This window comes from Crinia signifera, chromosome 4, assembly GCF_055691185.1.
Source record: "Crinia signifera chromosome 4, ASM5569118v1, whole genome shotgun sequence".
Taxonomy (NCBI): Eukaryota; Metazoa; Chordata; class Amphibia; order Anura; family Myobatrachidae; genus Crinia; species Crinia signifera.
In genome coordinates, this window is record NC_139220.1 from 140,267,764 (window position 1) to 140,289,725 (window position 21,962).

Genomic DNA, 21,962 nt, shown 5'->3' on the forward strand with positions numbered 1-21,962 from the left:
ATATTTCACTGTAACTCCTACCTTCCTAACAGTTAATACTTTCCCATATTGCAACTGCAAGTTAGTGTCACAAAGCAGGATCTGGGAAGCTTGCATAACCATATGTATGAAGTTTTTTTGGTACTTGTTTCCTAGCACGGCGCCCAGATTTTCTGCGTACGGCACCGTATTGAAATCGCATCGCATGGGCCATTATAGCGGCATGCGATGCTATTTTTCATGGTTTTTTTTAACACCACTTTATCGCACCGCATTGCATCGCATGTCCCACAAAATCAAATGCGATTTTATAGGGTGGTCGATGACATGACATTAGGCATATAATAATATGATTGTATGTCCCAAGAATAGATTTAACGTACCCCCCCCCCCCCGCTATCCACGCCACCCCGGAGAGTGGCGAACGCCACGATGATTCTATATAGTGTGGTCGAGCGCAACGAGCCACCGAGCCCGAAGCATGATTCTATATAGTATGGCGAGTGCCAAGCCCGAAGCATTACTTTACTTTTATTCCGCGTATAGCCTAGGGCTAATACACATGTAACCTAGAATGAGTAAGCAGAAAGCAAGTTAATCCTGCAAAAGTGTAAATCAAAAGCTTTGAAAAAATAAAACAATAATAGACAGTATGTATTCACATGCTTAATACACCAAAATAGAATGAAAAAGTGATCAGATCATAGATTCACACTCTTTTATTTAAGTAAAACAAATAAAATCTAGTCTAAAAGTAAGGAAACAAATCCTTATGAAACATTTAATGAATTTTCCATGTACAGTAGCAACAACAACATGTACACAAAATTACAAAATATTACAAAATGAAATGAATTATTCTGAGCATTATACAACACACTGTTATTTGAATGCTGGATACATATAATGATTTTCATAATTTGTCTGATGAATGCAAAATAGATGATTATGCTGATTTTTAATAAACAATTATAAGCAAAGTGAGCCTTTATTTCAGATAAAATCCATAATTATTAATAAACTCCTGTTAATTATAAAATGTAAACAGCAAGCACAGTTATAATTCAGGCATTAATGAGCTTGCAGAGATTTTCACCAAGTACTGTACATTAGAATACTCCTCATTTGAGTTAACAATAACTCATAAATCCATCTTTATAACAGTCTTTAACAATTATATGGTAATACATATCTTTGGTTCAAACTAAATATTTTTTATTTACCTCAATCATTTTTGTTTCATATACAGAAATAATTATATAGCTCTAGATCATGCTTGCCTGGTCTCCTGGATCTTGCTGGAGACACAGATTTAATGCCGCCCGAGTTCAGCTGCAGTGCGAGCTGTCCGCCGAACTTGGCATGGTTTTGCCTTGTAAGTTAATTCCCCTTTAAAAAAAAATCTGAGTTCTGCAGACAGTTCACACTAACACTGAACTCGGATGGCATTAAATCTTGCCCATAGTATTTTAGGTAGTCCCCTGTAGCCCCAGAAGGGTGGGCACATCTGCTCTAGGTCTTTTGGAGGTAGACTTAAAAACTTTGGCAAATTTTAAGTAAACCATCTGCCACCATACAGTTGATTTGACCATGTTTGAAACAGAAGAGCAGTTTAATGCACTAATCATCATCTTAAACTAACACTGAAATCAAAATAATGAAATGTGTTGGGTTTTTTCAGCTGAAGCACAGTAGAAAGCAGATCTATATATAGTGCCAGATGTTCATTTAGTTAAGTGATATCAATCAGGTGCATGAAAGGGAGGGGTAATACTGGGTAATAGAAAAACACATTATTTCCCTCCAGCACACTGAATGGTGTTAGTAACCAGTCTTGAACACTACATAATAGTAGAATTCAGATATTGGCTTCTCTGTGAATTGGAGGTCCCTATTGCTATCTCTAGGTGCTGGATGACGCAACCCCCAAAAATAAGCATAAGCCAGAAAGCGCAGAGCAGCACACTAGTTAAAAAAAATAAAGTGTAAATAAGTGGAAGTGATAGGAAGCCAGAACTATATTGAAAAGTGATACAAAAATAATGAATGTCATTAAATTAAAGAAATAGTATTAGTGAAAAGATTAGTGGGTAGAAAGGAGTGGTGCCAAAAGGGAAGGAAGATACTCTTCATCCTGGCCTGGGGAAGGCCTGGGTCCAGCAGCCCCCCACCCACCACCCCCCTTGCTCCCCATAGCATATGTACTTTGGGCAGGGAGAGAGGGAACTGGCTGCTGCAGCAGCCTCTCTTCCAAGCACAGCACTTATCACACCATGCCACACACTAGATCAGCCACTGCCCGGCCCTGCCTCTGGCAACCCGGCTGTGTGGGGCATGACTTTAGCAAGGTCACGCCGCACACAGCCGGGGGGAAGGAGGCGGAGCCGGGCAGCGGCTGAAGCTGAGCGCAGCGCTCAGCTCAGCGACGCTGCCCGTAAGAAGAAAGCGCCGACAGTGGCACTCCCAAGGATTTTCCAGATTTGCCAGTCTGGGCACTGGCGCATAGCCCGGAAAATACTTAGGAGTGCCAGCGAAGGGGTTAACAGATGTTAACATATTGGGATGGAAGACCGGGGGAGAGGAGTGATAGATTAGGGAGAGGTAAAGCATAAAGCGATTATTATTATTCTGAAGGGACCATTACTCCCCCTGAATGTCAGTGAAAATGTCTAGCTTCAGCTTGTGTCTTCGGTCTGCAGGCTTCTGTCCATGATAAAGGCAGTAGTCCAGGTTTGGATGCTATAGCAACTCTTCTGAAAGATAAGGGTAATGAGATTGTCCCAAGGGCACCCCCATACCAACTAGAACACCAGCCCACCAGCAACCAAACTCACCAGATACATTTAATGCAGGGGTGTCCAACCTTTCATCTTCCCTGGGCCACATTAGAAGTTGAAAATTTGGTTTGGGCCACACATAAAATAAAATAACAGTAACGATACCTGATCATCCAAAAAAACAGAGAAAACATAGTTAACATATTAAACTTACTTGGAATGAAGTTAGTGAGATGTTTGACATTGTTTCTCCGCCACCAATGCATCCAGATTTGCTTCGATGGAACTTGTTGCAATTCTCAGCGAGTGCTCAAGGTGCTCATCAGATATTTTGGTTCTAGTTTTATTCTTTGTGTGCTTCATCCTTGAAAATAGCTGTTCACAAATGTAGGTGCTTCCAAATAGCGATGACATGAATAAGGCATGATTGTGAAGTGCAGGATATTTTTCTCTGGGAACATATAACTTATAGAAGTCCATTAAAGAGACATGTTCAATTTTTTCTTTTAGCTGAATGTCAGATTGGAGCTCTATGCATTCCATTTGCAAATTGGCAGGTAAAATATTAATGTCCACTGAAAATGGAGTTGCAAATATCAGAAAAGATGGCTGTTTTTTTCTAAAATCTTGAAACCTGTTCTCAAATTCCTGTACCAAATTGAAAAGCAAGGCTGCATATTTTTCTGTGTTCACAGAGGCGTGTTTAGCCAATGTGCTAAAATGCATCAAATTTTTTTCCTTTATTTGAGAATGCCAAAGTTTCAATTTCACTTCGAACGCTGTTATAGTTTGAAACATTGTGCTGATCAATTGGTTTTCACCTTGAAGACGCATGTTTAACTCATTTAAATAAGTTGTCAAGTCGACTAAAAATGCCAAATCTGTGAGCCAGTTTTCATCGTCAAGTTCTGGCACAAATTTTGTTTTAGATTCCATAAATGACTTGATTTTATTTCTCAGATCATAAAATCTTGCCAGCATTTTCCCTCGACTTAACCATCTTACTTCAGAAAAGTAAATGATGTCCCCATACTCAGCATCCATAAATTTAAGGAATTCCTGGAATTGGCGATGGTTCAATCCCTTGGACCTTATGAAATTTACAGCCTTGATGACAGTCTGCATGACGTTAGCCATCTTTAAAGCTTTTGCCCATAAGTTTTCTTGGTGTACTATGCAGTGATATTTCATCATACTGAAATTTTGGGAGGCAATTGCATCATCTTCTATCAATTTTACAAGTCCATCTCTGTTACCTATCATTGCAGGGGCACCATCAGTAGCTATGCCTGATATGTTAGCAAATGACAAAGAAAATCGCTGTAATGTATTTTTCACAGCTTCATATAAATCTCTTGCTTTAGTTGTGTCTTTTAGTGGAACTAAAGCAGCCATTTCTTCAATTATATTATATTTGTCATCAATGCCTCTAATAAAAATTGCCAATTGAGCTGTATCTGTAGCATCTGTACTTTCGTCTATCGCCATAGCATAACATTTAAAATGGGCAGCTCTACTCTTCACAACTTTTTCGATGGATTTTCCTATATCTTCAATTCGCCTGGCTAAAGTCTGGTGAGACAAACTGATTTTTGAAAAGTCCCCTTTTTTATCCGGGCAAATTATATCAGCCACGGTTTCCATGCATTCCTTAAGAAACTCACCATCGCTATACGATTTTGATTTTTTGGCTATCAGGTTTGCAACCACATAACTGGCTTTGACAATAGAATCTGATTGAATCAACACTTTTTTTAAATAATTTTGTTGAGATGATAGTTTTTTTTTTCAGTTCTGCGATTTTGTCTTTACGACACATTCCTTCATACACAGAAAATTTCTCAGCATGTCTTGTCATGTAATGCCTTTTCAAATTGTAGTCTTTGAAAACTGGCACTAATTCTTAGCAAATTAAGCAGATTGCCTTACTATTGGACTCAACAAAAAAGTATTCACCTGTCCACTTTTCTTGGAACACTCTTCCTTCATCTATAATTTTTATTTTTTTGTTTTTATTTTTTGACATTTCAGAAACCATGCTGGAATGTAAAAAAAAGGACTTTTAGAAAGCTTGGTTTAATAATCAATGTGATTACTATGTGCATTATGCTGAAGATTTCCCTTTAAAATTAATGGGAAGTGGAATGCAATTAGATTTTGATGCAGAATTCCACTGCCAATTTTGCATCAAAATCCATTCTGTGAACCCAGCCTTAGTCTCCTGACTACCAGAAAGTGGCTTACCTGGAGTTAGAATGCTGGAATGAAGACTGTCTGCTTTAATGGATGCGCAGCGAGCCACCGAGCCCGAAGCGTGGCGAGGGGATGCGGATACCTGTGAAGCCCGCGAGGGGACGCGGATACCCGTGAAGCCCGCGAGGGGACGCGGATACCTGTGAAGGTATCCGCGTCCCCTCGCCACACTTTATAAAATCAACTCCACGCCGACGTGGATAGCGGGGGTATGAAAAGGTCGTAGGACGCGTACCGCCGCCCCTCGCGGGCTCGCTGCGCTCGCCACGCTTCGGGTTGGCGTGGATAGTGGAATTAACAAGGTCCACAGCTGTTACGTCGACTAGTGTCATTGTGAACAGGTTTAATAGTGTACCCTAGACCCTACTAAATTTAGATGCTTTACCGTCTAAATTTAGATGCCCCCATCTTAGCGGTTTGCAGGGAGTCTGGATTTAGACGTCTAAATCTAGACTTCTAAATTGCCGGAGGAGTCTAAATTGCCGGGTTGTCAGCATTGCGCAGGACTGCAGGGAGTCTGGATTTAGACGTCTAAATCTAGACTTCTAAATTGCCGGAGGAGTCTAAATTGCCGGGTTGTCAGCGGTGCGCAGGACTGCCTATTTCACTGTGGAACTACAAGTACCACAGTGACCTGTCAGTGCTGGGTGCACTGCTGCTGCCCAGCACTATGCTGATAACGTAGCTTACATAAGGAAAGCAGCCACGAGCTGCGCTGAGAACTGCTAGAGTGGCACGCGCACAGTAAACACAGAGTCTGGCAGGCTGCCAAGTTTCAAAGTTTCACTGTGCGCGCGGTGGCGCCGTGAAACTACACAAGTACCAAAAAGTCTTAGGTGCTAGGGAATGCTGGTGTGTGTAAGGTATCCCAGCTGCCACCATGAGGGAGGAATGTCAGCTTCCAAAGTGCAATATGTAGAAAGGAAGACATGGTGCGCTTGGTGATACACTTAACAATGACAATAAACCAATGTTTTTTTTAAGTTGTTTTAAGAAAGACAATCTATTACAAATAAACACATACACTAACAGATAATAAAATGAGTGAATAAAATTACATATAGTAGACAGACCAATATGACACATATATAATCACTTCCCAGGGGGTATAATTTGTATACTGAAAAAGGGCACCTTTGCTCCCTTGAATAATACAATCAATGAATATGGGTCCAGACTGTCTTTAATTAACTGATGCTCCTTAATTGGATATGAGTAGTCCCAGTTGTGGCTGGTAATCCTGAGTCAAAGTGGTATAGGTATTACTTCCACTGTGGGTGACCAGGGATCTCAAACTTGGTAATGTTGGGACTGTCTCCCCTTCACAAGGTTTCTGTATGATGAAATCATTCAGGGTTTGATTTAGATTTATATATTTTCTACCATATTTTATAATTCATTTAAACAAGTTTTCCATTTGTACACAATAACCTTTAGTTAACCCACACCAAGTAGCTCCTCAGTGGGCTCACATTAATTCAGGTACTGATGTTTATCAATATTTACATTTTAGTATTAGTATTTTAGCATTAATTGTCCAAAAGCTTCTTCAAGAGGTTTTTTTTTTTTTACCATTTCAGATAAGACCATTGCCTAGTATTGGAAAAGAAGACTTTCACATATTAAAGATGTCATTTTTACCTCAGTACACCAATCCTAGATAGTGCCATTAGCTACCTACACATTTTTGACTCTCTTATACATAAGTCTTGCCTGCTTCAGTCCTTATCACCTTACTAAATAAAAGACAGCAATCATATTTCTTTATCCATTAATTGCTATATCAAAGCTGTATTTGACAATGTCTCTAACCTCTCCCATGTCTGATACACATATGGGACACACTGACAAACATACATATGGGACACACAGACAATGAATAACATCCAGCATGCTGGAGTCTGGGCTCATAACTAAAGTACAGTACCTGCATGTGACACATATCCAGATTTTCTAATTGGTCTAGGGAAAAGTTTCTAACTAAAGTTTTGCCAGAACATTATTCAAGTAAATTAACTTTTACCTTACACGCAAAGTGTCAGCTATTTCCCAGGAAACCAAAATACACTGATGCATATTGTAAAATATATTTGTTACAATTGATTACCAATTAGTGAACTAGACAAGCAATGTGGGGGAAAATACTGGCATAACATAGACATAATGTTGTATATAAATTTATAAATAGTAACAGTTAATTAAAAAAGCATCTCCCATATCTAAATTTGTCCTATCTTTTATTGACTAATAACTGGAGAAGAAAACCATTGGTATAAATACTCTGTGCTAAATGTTGCTGTTAATATGTGAAATTAAAAATGTATTTAGAAGTTTGTTTTCCTGGGATGATGGCTTTGAGATTAGTTTGACACAAAGTTCATTTCTTTTAAAATGACTATAATTAAGTTGAACTGCTCATGGAAGATAATTTCACGTTAATTAGTACAAGAATTGACAAGCATTTTAAATCAAGCATATTATACATTTTGCATATAAATTATACTATTATGTAAAGGAGATGTTTTTGAAAAATATAAATAACATAATTTCCTCTCAGTATTATTTTTAAAAAAAATAGTACATATTATTGTATATATTTCTAATAATTCAACAAATATTGTTTTGTATATAAAACTTATTTTTTATCCTTAATATTGATTGATGAAATTGCAAAAATTAAGAATTGTGTTATAACATCATATTCTTCAATACTGCTCAATGGGGAGCTAAAGGTACATTACACTATAGGTTATAAATTGGAACAGAAAATAAAGGTTTATTTACAGAAACTAAAGCCAAATACCACTGACTTATCATGGAAGGTATCTTTGTTATGTGACGTAGGTGTAACACTTAGCAATATTTGGTATATAATCTCAGGTAATATTTCCAATTATCCGATCGACAGGTACTCAATTATATACACAACAGTACTATAAATTAGGACTTATTAAGCTGGAACTCATCTGTGTTTATCGTTACCACTGAAAGAACTTTCGGGTTTGTTACCACAGGCAATTTTGACTAACCATACAATATATAAATAACCTTATCCATTGGGGCCCCCGTAAAGTCTTAAAGCAGTTCAATTGAAATGGCCTCGTTGGTGCACTTATATGGAGCTTTCAGGATCCTTGTACTATAAACAAATTTACTGAATCAAGGATTTATTTTAGTTAGTAAAGTTGGAAAATTGATCCTATACTTTCAATACTGAAGGCATGGTTCCTGTTTCCGATTTTGTATAGCTTGTAGCTTGCGAATTGCTCTCAGTTGACATTTTATTGTTTCTCAATTAACTAGCAGCAAAGTTTATTATTATGGCACTCCAGAAGATCTCTAAATTGAGTATTAGTCTTGGAGATTGCTGACTCAAGTTTTCAATAAGTTCCTGTCACTGTCTCACTGCTGGAAGTCACATATAACACTTTCTCTGTTATATTGCTCAGTGCTGGCTTCTCCTAACATCTTTAGAGGGGCTGCATGGGTACTTGTTTCCTAGCACGGCCACAACGATCATGATCGTGGGCATTTCCCCATAGGGAACAATGTTAAATGGCTCAATTTAGCCGCGATGCCCCCGATTTCCCATAGGAAACAATGTTAAATGGGTCAATTTACCCAAATCATCATAGGGAACAATGTTAAATGGGCCATAAACCCCCCAAAACACCCCTGAACAGTGAAATGTCCCCCCAAAAGTATTTTACGCCACCCCACGATCAACGCGAACCCGAAGCGTGGCGAGCGCAGCGAGCCCGCGAGGGGCGGCGGTACGCGTCCTACGACCTTTTCATACCCCCACTATCCACGTCGGCGTGGAGTTGAGAATAGAATAGTGTGGCGAGCGCAGCGAGCCACCGAGCCCGAAGCGTGGCGAGCGCAGCGAGCCCCGCTAGGGGACGCGGATACCTGTGAAGCCCGCGAAGGGACGCGTTTACCTGTGAAGGTATCCGCGTGCGCTCGCCACGCTTCGGGCTCGGTGGCTCGCTGCGCTCGCCACACTATTCTATTCTCAACTCCACACCGACGTGGATAGTGGGGGTATGAAAAGGTCCGAGGACGCGTACCGCCGCCCCTCGCGGACTCGCTGCGCTCGCCACGCTTCGGGTTAGCGTTGATCGTGGGGTGGCGTAAACTACTTTTGGGGGGACATTTCACTGTTCTGGGGTGTTTTTGGGGCTTTCTGGCCCATTTACCATTGTTCCCTATGATGATTTGGTGAAATTGAGGTATTTAACATTGTTCCCTATGAGAAATCGGGGGCATCGCGGGTACAGTGAGCCATTTAACATTGTTTCCTATGGGGAAATCGTGGGCATCGCGTCTGGACCATTTAAGCCTTTTTTAGCCGCATACGACGCGACCGACGCGATTTTGACTTTTTTCAATGCATTTCAATGGGAAAATCGGGGGCATCACGTCGGTCGCGTCGTATACCACTAAAAATGACACCCGATGGCCGCGATTGTGGCCGTGCTAGGAAACAAGTACCGCTGCATGTTACATTGTAGTAAGACACTCCAAATGTTGCTATTTGCAGAACTGTCCTGGCAATTAGTCTAGGTTATACTTTGCTCAGCAAAATGTCTGTGATGTCTCTTGGGACATGTGTAGATGGAAATACAGGACTACCTATCACTAGGTAGCAAAGGGGGAACCGGACTTGGCTTCGACCCCACTTTCTGTCACACACTGCTTACAGCAATCTGGGGAGGGCTCCTGAAGATGACAGGCAGCCGGGACACACTTTCAGCACTTCTCATCACCAATGGTTGCTTATCTGCTCCATTGTACAGGAGACCCACAGGGTGGCACACCATGCAGATCTGTTCCCTCAAGATGGCCACCACAGCACTGCTCCAACGGTTCCCTCTGAGCCCAACTGTCAGTGTGGGGCTTCTATTTATAGACTTCAGTCACATGACCCAATGACTGCATGCTGCTGTAATGTCAGCTGCACCTCTCTACACATAGTGCAGACAGAACAGAGATGGGAGAGTCCCTGCTGAAAGCCCACAGTTCAGTATAAGAGACTTACACAGTATTACAATTTATCAGCATAGGGAGTACCAACCTCTATGTGGGTACTACATAGGCACCTGGAAAGAAGGGATTTTTTGGTACTTGTTTCCTAGCACGGCGCTGTAAGCGTACAGGGCTATTCTCCGTAGTTAAATCGGATCGCATCGGAACGGACAGCGTGTATTGTGCCCTGCGATGCGATGCAATGTGATGTCCATATTAAGTGCACAGGAGTGCTTATACAATTAAATATTGCATGGGATAGGACGGCACAATAGACAGGGTGCGATCCGATGCGATATTTCCTTATATAAGCACCCATGCTATGAGATATGATCAAATGTGCACATTTAGTGCACAGGAGTACTTATACAATGAAATATCGCATCGCATGCCATCATACAGTGGATGCAATCCGATATTTCATTGTACAAGCACCCATGCTATGACATGTCATGGGTGCATACTATTTTACTCAGCTATGCCATTCCATTCTTTTGCGTCACCACCACTATCCATGCCACCCCGAAGCGTGTCGAGTGGCGGCAGAGTGCGTCCTCCGACCTTTTCATACAGCCACTAGCCGCGTCGGCGTGGAGTTGATTTTATAATGTGCAGCTCCCAATGTCTTTTTCCACATAAATTCCTCTAAATAGGATTGCAGCTTGTGTTGTGCTGTGTCTCTTTGGTGCTTATTGTGCCATTTACATACGCCCCAAAGTCTCTCCACATTCTGGGTATGAACCCCTGTGGCCGGGTCAATGAAATTGAACCTATGGAAAATGTTAATAACCAGCCAGTTCCAGCTGTTCAGGGCTGTACGCCCTCCAGCAGTCTGTATAAATAGTGGTGCATGGCTCAATATTTTCAATTATACATTCCATCAAAGTGGGGGCATCACGTCTGGGCACCATTTTAAGGAAACAATGTCCGGTTTCCCGACAAATTCCCAAAAAAATCCACTGCTGTGGTAAAGTCCACCCAACCTTACTTTTGCGCTTCACAAACAAGGTTTCATCCACCTCCACAATGTGGCCAGGTCCTCCGATCCGCCGCTGGGGCTGCGCCATTATGTCCATGGCGCAAGCCTCATGCATACAGCGGTTATACAAGACCGCAGTTTTCTTTGATATGTCAAGCTGCTGCCCACAATATTCAATGGAGGTGAGCTCCTGGGCCCAGGAATAGATGAAGCGCACCAAGATGACAAAGGATAAGCGGCACCCTGGAAACCAGTGGGCTGCTCTGAGGCTCACCTTGAGCCGGCATGCTTTCACATGGCACCGCCACATACACTCCTTCACTCCCCATTCGCGCAATTCTGCATCAGCGGAAGGAGTTCATGCTGTTGGAAGAAGTGTATAGCCTCCCAAAGGGGTAACATTTGTTTTACATACTTATTTTCTGTACTTACCGACAGTTAATCAGCCCTTTTTTCACTATTACACCTATCTAGACTGAAGCAAAAGGGGTAAGCGATATATTTTTTATTTTTAAATAGCTGTGGATATTCTTAAGCAACATGTTAATCTAGCTTTAAAACCTTTAAAAACGTTTTTTTTAACAATTATTTTACCCACAATCTGGCATTTTTTTTTATTTGATTAGATCATTAGGGGTTTAGCCTAAAGGAAAGAATAAAAATGTTGTTTACCAGGAAGTTCTTCAAAATTAAAGTTACACACACAAGAATACTTAAAATTCCATAGCGAAGGAGGGGTATTGAGCGGTGTATATATATATATATACATTTTGCCAGTTACCTACAATCTCATTGCCAGGGGATTACATGCTTGTTGCCAAGGTTAATTACATGCTTATTGCCATAAGGGTTCCATGCTCATTGCCAGGGGTTCCATGTTCATTGCCAGGGGGATAAAAATTTTGTTGCCAAGGGGAAATACATGCTCATTGCCCGGGGTTCCATGCTCATTGCCAGGGGGGATTACATGCTTGTTGTGTTAGGGGGTTAAATGTTGCCCAGGGGGAGATAAATCTTTTAATTGTGGGAGGGATCGGTGCCACATAGGTGCAGAGTCTCTGACAGCATTAGAGACACTGCACCCCTCCAAAGATGGCCACCGTAAAGGAGACAGTCGATAGAGGTGCAGAAGTACTTCTAGCATGTCGTCTCTGTGGCAGTGGCCATTTTAGAGGGGCAAAGGGTCTTTGTTATGCTGTCAGAGACTCTGCACCTCTACTGTGTTACTCCCCCACATTGCCGCGCACCCCCCTTGTTAGCAGCATTAAAAAAATCAATCTCTGTTATAGTGCTGCTGCGTTAACGTGTTTTAGCATGTTAACATGCCCAACACCAACACATGCAGAGGGGTGAGGCTAAATTGGGGCAACATTTGCACAGGGGTGGGGCAGAAAACACCCTCTTCATATATTTACTTATATATACAAACTAATTTTCAAACTTTTCTGCTCCTCTTCGCTTTATTTCCAAGGATGTTGCAATGAAATACACATAGCTATGTAGTAGAGGATATATTTTACTTTACAAATCAAGTCACTCATGAGTACTAACAACATATAGTTGATCTACAGTAATCAATGGATGCATTATATGATCTCTTTCAGACCAGGTAGGTCTGTTCTCTGCAGGCTCAGTAGGACACTGTCATTCTTTGTTTTTCCTTTTTTTCTGTCTTTTTCTTGCCCTTCTCTTTTCTCTACTTTTCTCAATGTATTGTTTAGAAAAAGGAACACTAGTTCTGACACCATAAAATTGATATTAACTTAAGGCTATTAACGCTTTCAGGTCCAACATCTAACGTCTAGTCAGGGTCAACAGTCCTAGCACTAGTAGCAGATCCAATGGTGAGCACTTTAAAATAAAAACATTAACATTGTTATACATTCAAGAACATTAATATCGTTCAACATTCATAAAAATTACAATTAATTTAAACATTTGGACTGCAAGGGTAAATTACATACAATAAATACTTTGTAAATCAGAGTTTATAATAAACAGACCCTTTGTCAGAAAGTGGAGACAAGAAACATACGTTCTTGTCGAAAAAATGCGTCAAAAGTTTTATAGTAAATTACATCATTTCTAGTCTACAATTGGTATATTTATTGGTTTAGTTCACGATGAAGAGTCTGCATAATGTTATCAAGTCACAACCTGGTTTTACTGTATCTTTTAAATCATTTCTACAGTATTTAAAAAAATCAGATCGATATCACCATTACCTAACACCTCCCCCTCCTATAATTTTTGCATTTTTACTTATGAAATTAGGTTATTATGGCTGCAGTATCCCTCACATATGTCTTGTGATTGCATGCCAATCAAACCAGTTCAACGTTTAAAATGCCATGTAAACATAAATGTAATATTGTAACTTCACATTATTTTGTAATTAATGTAATCTGTAGTTAGAAGAACATCTTAAAAACATAACATTTTATTAGTTCAAATGGATAAGGTGTCTGACTTTTATTTACAATCACTATTATATTTTCATTTAGATATTTTCATTGGAATTATCTGTGATAAAGTTCAGTACCCCCACATGTCCTTCTCATATGTTTACTTGTTAATGTAAACACTTGTTTTAAACTCCAGCAGTAACTTTAACTGCTGCCAAGCTGAAATATTGGAGAATTATTTATTAGCGAAAATTTAAATTTAGGTTGTATTTCATTAATCTTGGTGCCATTTAGATATCATTTTATGTATCTCATGTTGCTTGATATTATGTTACTGTTTTGGAAACTTTATTGTTTACAAAACTAATAATTTAAAGGAAGATTAGTTAGTCTTGCATTGTTAGCATTTACAATTTGTGATAACAATGGACGATTTAATAGCCAAGTTTGTCAACAGTGTGGAATGCCGGCCGATCTCAGATGTTTTTTCAAAGGGGTAATCACTTACAAGGCAAAATCATGCCTTGTAAGTGATTGCCCCTTTAAAGAAAAACTCTCAGAGTTCAGCCGGCATCCCGCACTGCTGCCGAACTTAGAGGCTATTACATTTGGCTGATGGTGTTCTGCAGTACAAGACATCCTTTAATAAAAAAAAATACAACCTACAGTATGGTTCGCTTTACTTCTATATTACGTTGAGCGCTATGTTGATTCTCTTTGTTCCGTAGGCCTAAGACGGACATAACTTCACATATATCTTATAAGTAAATATTAGTTTACAGTATATATAAAAGGGAATTTGAAATAAACATTTATATGATTACATAAAATAAATCTATTTAAATAGATCAAAACACAAACAAAATAAATAGTTATAATGATGAATGTCTACCCTAGCTAGTTTTAATCAACTTATACTGCACATTGGTGTTTCTGATATTAACTATGTCATACAATGACTAGGCTAAATTGTATTCAGTGTACTCTGTATTCTACAGAGAAATATGTAACTTCCCATCTGGAAATCAAGGTAGAATTGCTTTCTTCGCTGAAAAGCAGCTGATGGCAATTTAGCACGGTGGGTATTGAGCCAGTCTAAATGTTGTTACACTTTGGACATATAAGTGCTTTAAAAATGAGAAAACAAGCTATTTAATTTTGTAATCCCCAATAACTCGAGGTCATGTAGCACATGTTCAACAAAAGTAATTTGATTGTTTTTTCTTTCTTGAGAACTACAAATCTTCTTTACAGCTACTAACGGAGGGATTAAACTTAACATCCATGGATAGCAGACCTTTCACAGAGAAAATCACTAAAAAGTAAAAAACAAAAATGGATTTCTTTAAATTTGTCTGTTTAAAAACTTTGTGATATATATTATTTTGTTGTGATTCACACAGGATTTCTTAACGCCTTTTTCCCAGTAAACATATGTTAATTCTAGTATAACAGAACAATAGTCTAGGAGGTCCTGTGCGCTATAAGCTGCCCTGCGGAGGGTGCATCCCAAAAAAGTGGTAACCCTGAACCACTCAGAAATACATATAGAAACAAAAATAGATGGATGTGCCCTCCAGTGGCGCTAATAATATAAATGACAAAAACGTCCCTTAGAAAGGAGGTATGTTCCTCTTCTCCGAGTATATAAATGGTAGATATATACAATCACAATACCAAACGTTCCGCTGATAGAGTGAATGGTCCTCTTCTCCATGTGGTCAGCTCTATGTAATCCTCATAAGATGGCAATTCCGTTCAATATAGATTTAAGAGAGATCCTCCACAGTCATGAGACAGATCATATCAAGACGTGTGTCTTTCTCCTTGAGAAAGACTGCATGTAGCAGTTGAAAACGCATTTGGAGTTACTGTCTTGGATTCTTTTCTGGAGGTGTACTAGACCTTTTTGGACTTACTATGTGCATCTATAAAGAAGCGGCTACTACCCCGGGCACCACCGCTGCACATATATGCCTGTTTGAGAACTTAGACATTGTCACAGTTCTCCACCATCTACGGTAATATGCCAATTGGTTTATTTCACCTTCCAGTCTGCTTGTACTATCTTTTTAAAATAAAAGGTTTTACACTATATATATATATATATATATATATATATATATATATATATATATATATATATATATATATCCATTTCATTCTGTTTTTGGGGACACACGCCTTGATATGATCTATCTCATGACTGTGGGGGATCTCTCTTAAATCTATATTGACGGAATTGCCATCTTATGACAAGAGGAGAAGAGGACCGTTCACTCTATCAGAGGAACGTATGGTATTGTGCTTGTATATATCTACCATTTATATACTCGGAGAAGAGGAACGTACCTCCTTTCTAAGGGACGTTTTTGTCATTTACCGGTATATTATTAGTGCCACTGGAGGGCACATCCATATGTTAATTCTAGAACATTATTGATGGCTCCACAGATAAGGGCTTTATTATCCTTAAAAGAGTGGAAAGAGGGGGTCACACTAGTTGGCTTGCTAAGCAGCAAAAGTTCACTGCTTAGCGAGCCTTCTATCGCCGCCTACCAGGCATGTGAATGTACACCTCCCGCTGCCGTGCAAATATCCCTGCTGCTTTGCGAATGGATGTTTTGCATAAACATCCATCCGCAGGGTAGGGTACGGGTCCGAAATTATGCATCACATAATTTCAACCCTGCTCACAAATGTAAGTCAGTCTGGGCTCACTTAGACTTGCGGTGTCCGGGTCGAGAACTGGGTGGGCAGCTGATATACTGTCACATCAGCTGCCCACGCCCGTCAGGCAGGTGCCCGCCTTTGCTCACATGGGGATGCCCAGCATTTTCCGTTTTCCTGGGCACACCCAGCGGTTTTATGGGTACGCCCAGGAAACCCAGGGCATTCGCATGTGAGCATTCCTTGAATTAATATTGGGTTCATCTGTAGATCTAAAAGTCTCAGCAAGCCTCCTCCGCATACAGAAGTACCAGCATGCGGGGTATTAAAGGGTACACTGGCGTTTGTAATTCTACAGCCTAACTCTTAGGTGAAGTACCGCTTATGACCAGTAGAGGCCACTCAGACCAAATTACTCCTTTGTCTCAAAGTGAAAGTACATTGCAGAAGACATACCCACCGTAAAAGTAGAACTTTATTAAACATGATGCCAAATTTAATTAGTACCTGTGGGGGAAAAACTTACCTAAATCCAGAGTACACTGGTCCTCTTCTTTCCCTGTAGGCATCCAAAGGGTTAAAAAAAATCCTGATACAAATGAACAGAAGGGAACCCATGAACTCACATGTGCTCCTTCCCAAAATGCCGGGTCCCTGGGTGACTTGCAGGAACCAGAAGGTAATCAGGGAGCACCAACTAAGCAGTGCTCCCCTGATTGGCTATGCTCCACTGCACTGTTAGTGAAGCAGAGCTCACTGTATATTTAGAACAGGGATGAAATCCCGGCTCTAAATAGACATGGATACTTTGGGGTTTGCTTACAAAATTGTAACTTTTATAGTTTAATAAAGACACCTTGTTTTCATATCACTGACCTCATACTCCCTTATTTCTAGCATATACTTACACATTGTTGCCAAATCAAGACAGAGCGCAGTACTTCATCCTCTTTACCATATACTATTATCTGGGGGTGGTCTCCCTTCGAGGTAGTACTGCAGCTAGTCGGACCACATAGGCTCAGTGCGCAAGTAGTCTATATATATACCTATACACCCGTACAGACATGACATTGGGTCATTTACAGTTTGTTGGGATTAATCTACCATTCATCTTGCAATGGCAGGTCCTCATGCTCTAGGCACATTGGTATCAACTATATTCATTTATAGAAGTGTTGTCATAAACAAATATGAATACAGTAAATGTGATTATGGTCCACAGAGATGATATATTTTCCCACCATATGATAACCATAAAACATTGTACAGGAAGTCTATATAATTAAGACTGCTATTTCCATGTGAGAACATTCAGCTGCAGTGCATAAAGATTTGTTGCAGTCCCTTGATAATATAGATTGGTGAATTTACGCATACCTTACTGTTATCAGCTGTGAATATTTTTAACACAATGCAATTTAATTAGCATGAATTGATATCAGTGCTAAATCTCACTTACCTAGATATAATTACTTTAAAGTCTACTGAAGGACACAAACAATGGGCCTCTCTCAATTGGAATTTGGAGGCTACAAGAAATAGCAATATAGTAGTTTGCACTCATCTACACAGAAAATCAAGAGAAATGTCTATTATCACCAGGATTTTTTGAATTTGTTTTCTATTTAGTTAATTTGTCATTTTTAATTCATGGGAGAGGTAAAATATTTATTTTGCTTATCTATAAATATCATCACTATCAATGTTTAAGGTATTTTTCATCTTGAAATTAGCACTGCAAAATGTGTCTGAATGATCCAGAAACATTTATTGGATTTGATTTTTCACAAAAATAAAATTAAAAAGTGTGCCAAATAACAAATTAAATAATTTACTTCAGAAAGCAGCTGCTATCTGTCCAATTGGCTGAATAGTTTTTGACATTTCGCTATCATGTCAGAAAAAATGCAGAAAATTATTTTTAAGGGAAACTATTATGAGTTTAAAACTAATCACTGTGGATGATTCACACAGCTTGACATCCCACATTCAACAATCACAAACTCCAGATTGCATAAGCTGCTAAAGACATGTCAAAAACACCTTCAGATTTTACTTTCATATTTACAAGAACATTTGCATAACACCCAATAGCAATTTTGGTAGCACATCAATGTCAGATTTCGGCATTTATATGATTGTAGCTGAAAATTAGGTTTTGGCCTGTCATAAATGTACCACAAGCATGTACAATTACATTATCTGACAATAACATTTTTCAGAATTATTTTATATACAGTACAGAATGAATCTGGAACATTCAAATATTGTTCTTAATAATTGTTACAGGAACACATGGTATGCAGTTGTGCTATTGACAATCAGCATAATAGCACTGACAACAAAAGCAGTGCAGAAAGATAAGAAACCATGACCATGTCATAATACATCCTTAAACATACAGATGGAGCCGGCCTAGTTCTTGCAGGGGCTGGTGATTCCAGCAGCAGCCCCCACCAGTGGCAGGCTCTTGCCAGTGGCACATGCTGATTGTTATGACCTGATTGGTTGGTAGTTTATCTCTCATCAATTTATCACTATCTAAGGTCATCCGGCTTTTGATGACCTACAAATCCCAGCATGCCTTGCCTTAGTTTTGCTAACTGTCCCTGCTGCAACTGATGCAAGGCATGATGCGATGTGTAGTTCATCAATAGCTGTATGATCACTTATTGCCCACCCCTGCTCTAATGGTGCCCACACACGCACCGATTTCAGTGCTATGTGTTTTTGGCTGTACAATGGTTCTTTACAATTTTTCTGCCAGAATTAAGCATGACCCGATGTGATGGTTATTTTGCTGTCTGCGATGCGATGCTGTGCAATTTAAGCACATTTTTTCACTGGCTTTTTCTGACCTTTATTTTGTTCGAGTTCACATGTTTGAAACCTGCAATAAAGTTGTTGATAACAATTTGTATGTTAAAAAAAAGTAGTCTGAGGTACTTTATTTCCCAAAAAAAAAAACCATCATATAGCATCGGCTCGTATGCCTGTATAATGCTGAGCCCGATGCTATGCGATAATGTCCAAAAAAGTACCTGCTGCACATACTTTTTTGGACATCCAAAATCGGTCCCCGGGAACGCGCATAGCAAAGCATCGCGTCGCACACGCCACCCGAAAACACCCCGATAATTGTACGCACGATGCGTTTTGTATTTTAAAAGTACAAAACGCATTCTATAATCGGTGCGTGTGTGGGCTGCATGAGAGGCTTAGTACATTGCCCTACAATCTGATTGCATGGTGTATGACAGGTATAGAATCCTGCCTGGCCAATGTGATTGTGTGTAATTCACAAACAGAGCAACCAGGCAGCATTCTTTTAACTGCCTCCCAAGAAGCTCCAGAGACAAAAGCTCATTGCTTCTGGAATGCCCATAGAATCATGGAACCCTGTGCAACTTACTATTGTGTATAAACCTTAAGAAGGCCCTGATCAGAATCAACCACAAAAGAATTGGCATGACTAGTCAGAAACTCCCAGCCCCTCTGCTTCTGTTCTCTTTCCCAGTGCAGGGTGATTAGGCAGCACCTGTGCACCCCCCTCCCAGTGGCTGAGGAGTTTATTCATTTTTGTTATATATATATAATATTTTGTTGTTTACGTTTTAAATAGATGTTCTTAATTCCATCATTAAAAAACCTTGACAATTTCTCAAATATTTTCGCAAAAACACTGGGACATTAAATATAATCATATCCATGTGGTATTTAAGGTTTATTATTAACTGTATTGCTCAACTGAATGTATTGGAACACTACAATTAATGTCCCATATTTTTTAAATGTTCCATGAAGAGAAATTTGTGGTACAGCACAATAATAATGCATAATAACAATGATCATAGGGTGTTTATTTTCTATTCTGCATTTTGCTACCAAGTGAAGCGAGACAAATAAAATTCATGGTTAGGGAAGAACATGGGAAATTTTATTCACTTGACATTTTAAGATCTACTTTTAGCAGCAGAAAAGCTAAATTTGACATTAAGCTTGAGTCCGCCTAATCCAGTTCTGAACTGAAAATGGAGATTTGTAAAAAAAAAATTGTTAAAAATATCCCATTAAAATACAGTCCATAAGATGTGCAGTTTTCCTCATCAAATAGTAAATGCTCTGAAAATACTTTATATTGCTTAGAATATATTAGTTATTTCTGCTGTAAAGCTAATGTGATTACAATGTAGAAGGTGAAGCAGAAAACACAAATATGCTAGTCACAATTGTTTTATTTCAACCTAGACTGGTACATTAGCCTCAGCTTTAATAGCACCTTATCTGTTATAGCATACAAAATATACAGAGTTGTTAGGTAAAATAATGAGTTTTCTGAAGATGCAAGGAGCTCATTATTTGTAGTTTGCATTTCACAATCCAGGCTTTTCAGCTGGAAAGGGATGTGTTTCAGGTATAAAGTAACGGAGAGTGATATATTTAAAAGCATACAATTATCTAAACATGAAACAAATGTGGAGCCCTTGAAAAGATCTGTACAGTAGATGTTTGAACTGTGGTTCACAGATGAGGATGATATACTGTACCAACTATAGTTGGATATGGGTAGGGTCAATCAAGTTACCAGAAGAGACAATAAAAAAAAAATTTTCCCAATAGGCTTAGCCAGAAAGGGGCACTGTTGTGAATCCTACTTTTCCCCTGCAGTGGGGCAATAACCTTTGGGTCACAGTCAGTGGTGTCATGAATACCATGTAATCATTACTTTATACTGTATAGGTCATTGATATTCATCACTCAGTCCATACAATGAAATAAGTACAGTAGCTATTAGGTAAAAGGCCAACATGTTTGTACTTGTACTGTATAATAGATATTTTTTACATTGTGGTAGCACTTTCATTAAAGAACACAGGGGCAGATGTATTAAATTTTGTTATGGAGGAAAAGGGGTATCAGTGCACATTATGTGCACTGATGCAGCTTCTCCTCCATGTATAAAGGAGTCCCTGTTTGTTAAATGACAGGGGTGCTATGGGGGTTGTGTATATATCATCATCCTGAGTAACTGTTCCGGCTGGTGGAATTCTCTTGCCGTTAATGTGGTGAAGAAGGAAGTGTTATCGTGCCTCTTTAATACTCCTACCCTACAATCATGACTCCACTCCTTTATGAAATCACATTTATTTTTCTACCCTATATTTACTAATAAAGAAATAAAGCAAGGCAGCTTTAGATGAAGTGACTAGAACTGTGGCCATGAACCATATTTCTGTTAAATTTTACTCTACAGGTGAGGAAGGAGCATGACCTCATTAGCTTTAACTGTACAGTAGAAAACTATTCCAAGGTGAGAGCACTAATTATAGAAGTGTTTTCATACAACTTGAGAGATCTTTGCATGCACAGATGCCAGCATTGCTCATGTGGAGATCTCCTTTTCTGAGATTGCATGCCAATTCATAGAGTTATTCACATGTCGCTGCCATTTGGGGGTAGGTAAATTCAGAGAATACAGGAATGTGTTGCCACTGTATTCTGGGCATGCTAAAGTCAGTGACTGTTTCCTTGAATGAAACTTCACTGGCTTCAGCTGCACAAATATCCCATCTATCCTGAGTAATCTCAGTGTTGCTGCTCATCCGGAGGATCTCATACTGGATCTTTGGGTGCAATTGTGGATCACAGGAGCCACTATGAGGTGTTATTTTACACAAGACTCATCCTGTAGCATTAGCAGGGGATGGTTGACAACATTTAGCCTGGAGTGCAAAAGAAATCAGGTGGCCCCAGCTTTTCTACCAGCACATGACAATGGCAAAATGGATATGGCAAAAAGCAATGTCATTTGCCCTTGCAGAACTTTCTGATACTTTCTGATATTCCATTCTATCCCCCCTTCATAAC

The 21,962-nt window shown here is 39.4% G+C and overlaps 1 protein-coding gene and 1 pseudogene across 6 annotated transcripts in view; one reads left to right on the plus strand and one right to left on the minus strand.

Moving 5' to 3' along the window:
- The window catches only part of SYT1 (synaptotagmin 1), a 642,856-nt gene that overhangs the window by 385,619 nt on the left and 235,275 nt on the right, over window positions 1-21,962 (plus strand). The window lies entirely within an intron of this gene.
- Window positions 2,982-4,244, minus strand: LOC146072981 (general transcription factor II-I repeat domain-containing protein 2A pseudogene; annotated as a pseudogene).